Genomic DNA, 6000 nt, shown 5'->3' on the forward strand with positions numbered 1-6000 from the left:
TACAAGGAAAATTATGAGGCATTATACAAAAGAATAGAATTGTCAAGCACATGGGTAAATGGAGTGCAACATGAAAGGTCCACCTTTTGCAAAGACAAGCCATGGGTCCTGCATTCAGTAGAGTTCTTTGGAAGAGACAAACCCGTGTGGATAGGGCTATTCTGAGGTACAAGGGGTTAAGATTTTAAAAAAAGCTTTTGTCAAAGTCCTCCACCAAAGTCTCTCGGAGAAACTAACTGCTAGGATTTGACGGACTGGACCATTATGAAAGATAGGTCGAGGTCCATAGCAACACAGACAGCTTTGAATGTTGCAAGCCCAAGCAACTGTCTGGTCAGGATGACATTTTGCCCCATGTACCAAGCAGAACCCACAGTTGTCCCTTGTGACTGAATCATTACTCTTTCTCTAAATGGTGGGCTCCACAGACCTTTGGACAACCGAAGAGGACATGGGTACCATGAAGGTGAAAAAAAGTTACCTTTCTGCTTCCTCCCATCTCTGGAACTGGCAGAAGAAATTTCACAGTGTTGCTTCCTCCAATGCCCCAGCTGCAGGACATCTGTGCTGCTGGTACATTTTTGGATTTGTTCCCAAAGGGGAAAGGAAGACTGGTGTCATGCACAAGAGCAGGTTGCAGAGACTGGATGAGGGATGAATCTCAGCAGGGTTTTTTTACTGCCCTCACAAGCCTGCAGGCAAGACACTGCCACCTCTGCTGAGGATTAAAGCCACAGCTGACCTGAGTGGCTCTAATGATGGCAAGTCATGGGCCAAACTGAGTGCGGTCAGTGTGCTAGTGCTTGCAGCTCTTGAATAATAACATCATGAGAGGAATTTTATAATGACATAAGCACACATCAGGTGATGAGATGTAATGAGCTGTTTTTCTTGCAAGGAGCAAGTGAATATAGTCCGAACTGTAAAAGGTCTGTTAACAAGCTACAGTTTTCTTCCAGAGACATTTAATGCAACTAATTCTGCAAGGCACATGAACCTTCCCCTTTTTGCCATATTTAAGCATACATGTTGAAAAGTGGAGAGGGGTGAAATTCAGAAGAAAACACACAAAAATTAATGCATGCTAGCATCACACGCTTGTTTCATCTCCAGTAATGCTGGAGGTGCAGAGTTGAGATGAGAGTCTGTACCAGCCATGGTGGGGAGGGAGAGGAGGGAGAGTGGTCCATGTCGCTCTGCTCAGGGCTGCTGGTGCAGGGTCCTTCTCCAGGGCTGAGAGGCTCTGACAAAGGATCTGCCCTTTCCAAGGAGAGTTGGTCCTGATGACAAGTGTCTTGCCAAAGTGTTAAGGGTTGTATAAAGGAGCTGTAGGCAGGGAAAAGTCTTTCTCACCCCCGTTCTTTTTCTCATCCTCACTTTGCATGTCACTTGCGATATTCTGTGGGCAGATGGTGTTTCAGCTGATGAAGACCCATCACAGCTTTAGTATGTAGCTAAAGCTAACGGACTCAAAGACCATTAACTTTGTTTTGCTGTTCACATTTTTTTTTTGCGTACCTTCTATTTGGCGAGGCAATATCTATTGCACTGTAGTCGGCTTTCCAATATTTGCTTTCAGTGGCTCTCTCTGATGGACAGTTTTCTGCACTGATGTGTACCTGAACAGATAAAATGATTAAATGACATTAAATCATTTCAAGAGAAAGCATCCTCCTGATTTGCATGTGATGCAGATCAGTCTTTTTACAGCTTAATGTGTTAGCAGAATAATACTGCAAGAGAAATTGTCTGTATATTATTAGGAGAGAAGACCATCCAGTCTTTCTAACAAGGGTGTCATGTTACTTATCAGTGCATTCCCACCCTGTGCTCTGCATTCCTTCTTCATCAAGTGTTCATATTTCTGCTGCAAATCAGTAGACGCCACATGAGGGAAAAAAGCCCTGATGATTCGCTGTAAGAAAAGATGTCTTTCTGGCACAAAGTGTAACAGTAATCTAAATACTTCTACAGTATAATTTCTACCTGAGCAACCAACTTTCTGGTTAAAATATTCACAAATCAGTTCACTAATCTTTCTAGTGTGTTTCTGAATTCATCTTCTACAATCCCCTTCAGCAGCGCATTATAAAATTTAATGATGTGTTATGAAAAAAACTTTACTTTGCTTTAATTCTTCCTGACAACTTTGTTGTGTTGTCACTGGATTCTCTGGATATGATAAAACAATAAATTTTCCCTGCTATGCCTTGTTATATCTTCTGTTGTCCAACCCAACAATTCCTAGTTTATTTTTGTCTCCCTTCATGTGAAAGCTGTTCTAAACCATTGATTCCCCTTATCATGTTTCTCTGGAGTATTTCTGGGTCTCCTGGATCAGCCCCTGCGTGTTTCTGTTGCCACCTTCCCGCTCTTGGGAACCAGTGCTCTTAGGAGCAAGAGGCAGATGATATACTCATAATGATGGTGCAAAACTTTCTTCTCTATCCATAATACCAGAGGAGTCTAACAACAACTTTAGAAAATACCCACAGATTCGTCAAGGCTGGATCACATGGCTTCTGGGAGTTGTGCAAGGCAAAACTGGGGAGCGCCCCGGGTCATTCTCAGCAGTATCTGGAAAACAGCTTCCTCCTAGCCCTCTGGCATTCCTAGTATTGTGCTGCTGCTTAAAAATGGGAATCCAGATAGATCGGTTTACAAGCCTGTTAGTCTGACCTTATCCCAAGGAAAATAAAGGAGTGACTAAAATGGTCCTTTGATAAAGATTTTTTAAAATCATGCTGCTCTGGATAAATTTGCTTCAGCTCCTGGTGCTCTTCTTACATCATCTTGTTTAAAATTATATCCATAATTTTTAAACCTTAGTTGTTGCTATGTGTCATCTTTGTGAGTTCTGTTAAATCATTGCAGGTGAGTTAAAACCATTGTTTAAAACTGTGCTGCTTGATGAAGCTGCGTAATGTCCCATTCTACGTATCTTTTCCTATTCAGTGCTCGTCCAGTTAAAGAACGAGGAGTCAGCTGTGAAATCTGATCACAGATCCAAATATTCAGTGGTTCTTGGGACATGGCTTTGGGAATGACCCTTGGGATAATCGAGTCCAACCATCAGCCCTACTCTACAAAGTTCTCCCCTACACCATATCCCCCAACATCTCATCTAAACAACCCTTAAAGACATCCAGGAACACTCCACTGCCACATGGACACTCCACCACCTCCCTGGGCAGCCTATTCCACTCTTTTTGTGATTTTTTTTTTTCCTAATGTCCAGTCTAAACCTCCCCTGTTTGGACACCTCTCTCATGTAAAAAACTGTCTGGGGAGTGCCACTTTGCAGAAAAACATTTCTGGTAGGAGAATGGTAAGGAGCCTTCAACCATAGGAGTTCCTGGAAAGACATGGCTCAGCAGTTTGAAACCCGCAGATGTGACGACAGCCTCCCGAGCCCCAGGTTTGGCGTCTGCTAGGCATCCCTCAGTCGCCATAGCTTTAGCAGCTTCAGTATTCACACAAGGTAACTTGCTAACCAGTGGTTACGTCCAGTGGCAGATACTAATAGCAGCAGCCTCTTTCCATTTCTCAAGTCCATTTTAAATTAATAAGAATGTTCCCCTTCTGTTTTTCATCCACAAAGAGACCCCCTTCGCATATTAATTTAATGTTAAATTGATGGATTAAATTATACCAAGCTCAAAATCAATTCTGCACATATTCATTAGAACGGACTAAATCCCTTAGTAAGGATAAAGCACAGAAAATGCATTTAGAGACACTGATAAGTCCAGGTCCATTATATGTCATTTTAAACAAAGAGCAAAAAAAAGCCCCTTTGGAGACGCTCTATCAGCTATTAAACAGAGACATTGCATGCACAGGGAGATTGATGATTAGCATTTCCATTCTCAGAACGGCTCTCCCTGGGCTGATGATAACAAGTAAATGCCTCTTCATGTCTTTGTCACAGTTCACAGAGAAGCAGATGCCTAGAATAAGATTTTCTCCTTTGTCTTTCCTCTTGTGCAATCAGTTAACAAGTGCAAAAGCACAAGACATTCCACTGTTTCCTGGAATTCTTTGATCTCTGGTAGGATCAGATGGCAATTTTACCTCTTCTTCTTTTTTTATGTATTGGCCACTTCTTTTCTGCAAGCCTCCCTTAATGTAAGCTCATTACATTACTCACTAGCATAGGAGGTCTCACATTTGATAACGTGGGACAGACCATCTTTCAGGTGGCTGCTGGCCAGGAGAACCTTTTCAATCTACGGAAACCCAAGCCCAAGTCGCACGCCTCTCTTCAGCTTTCAGTGTTCCAACACTCAGCTTTGAACCTGAATACAGGTTTCAAAGACTTTTCTAGAAATGAATTATCTAAATCTGAACTCTCTAAAACTGAGAATTTTAGAAACTTGCACAAATCTATGTTTGTACCTAATGTCTGTTACCTACTTGCATTTTATCAAGGTCGGGATTTTTCTTGAGATTTTGGCGCATCTTGCAGTCAACGTCTACCATGAAAGAAACACTATGTTTTTGATGAATATTAGGCTTGTTGGAGGAAAACCCTTCTGCATTCCAGGTGCCTGTCTTCTGGACAGAAGCAGTTATCTAGGCTGCTTAGGAAGCAGGCAGGGCAGCCTTTCTTCTGCTTGGCAACTAGAAGTGCTCTCCAAGAGTCAATGAAAATAAGAGGAGGAGCATCACCCCAATGTTCATTAGTGTCCCAAGTTGTGCATTTCCGAGATGCAGCCCCTACAGACTGCCTTGCCTTGGACTGAGCTATGGAGGTGGAGAACAGAGACATTTTAGAGCAGATCTGTTAGGCATAAGTAAAACACAAAAGCTAGCAGGACTATCTCACCATAGAAGAAGGCAGGGAAAAAAGGTAAAATAATACCCAGAAATTACCCAAGATGATTCTTCCTTTTTTTTTATGTCTTTCTGTTTTGGAGACAATGACTTTTTATCTTTTCCTTTTTTTAATTTTAAGCTCAGATTCACATTTGATGTCATGAAACTGGCAATACTTTACCGCCAGTTCAACTCATTACTTCAGTCCCTGCAGCCTCTCCACAACAGAAGGCTGAGGATCATTATCATAGTGTAATGTATGCTTTCCATTTTTTTAGTTTAACCTGCAATTATTTCTAGTGCAAAGGGTAAAAAAGGAGACTGTAATTATGCACAAACTGACTTAATAATGATATTGAAAGGATGAAAATGTTTCTAAAATCCTGCGTGCTTTTAGAATGTGTGTAAATTTAACGGACTTGATCCCATTTTACAGGTATGGAAGTTCATAGGGATCAGTCTTACAGCTCATTCTGCATGAAAATAGATTTGGTAGGAAGAGAAAAGGCAGAGTGTATTACGTGCCCTACATCAAATCACAAAGTAGTTACACAGATCTTCCTTTTTATGCATTCTATTTTAAATTTGTGTAAGGAAAGGCACAACTTTTTGACTAATGGGGCACTTTTTTGAAAATTGTGTGGTATGCCCAGAGTTGGGCAGTATGTGAGATGAAGTATCAAAATTGCTAACTCAGTTTTATGTCTAATCCCTGCTGTGGGAAGTGAAATTGTGACAGATGGTTGCTGTACTCATTACCCCTTTATGCGCAATGAGTAAGGATTTACCATTAAATCCCACTAAAAAGAATGTATCTATTCATGTAACAAGGTTTATTCAGTGTAACCAAAGAATTTGGTACTTATTTTGTCAAAAGCCTTATATTTCAAATCCATAAAACTGAGGTAATAAATGTCAGTTACCTATATGTCCAAAGCTTCAGACAACTTGAATCCAATACATTTTTACCTGTGGTAAACATTATTTCCTGTCTTTTATATAGAAAGAAAGAACATATTAAGTATGGTCTTAGGCAATGAGGATGCCTCTTCTAGGCCTGGTTCTAATGTTAATTTGCTATGAAATAAGATGGAAGTCTCTAAACTTCACCTCAGTGAAAGAAAAAACTGGACTTCTATCTTACACCTAAAAATGACTGGGAAATTCTAGTAAAATACTATT

The sequence above is a fragment of the Athene noctua genome, chromosome 2 (genome assembly GCF_965140245.1).
Source record: "Athene noctua chromosome 2, bAthNoc1.hap1.1, whole genome shotgun sequence".
Taxonomy (NCBI): domain Eukaryota; kingdom Metazoa; phylum Chordata; class Aves; order Strigiformes; family Strigidae; genus Athene; species Athene noctua.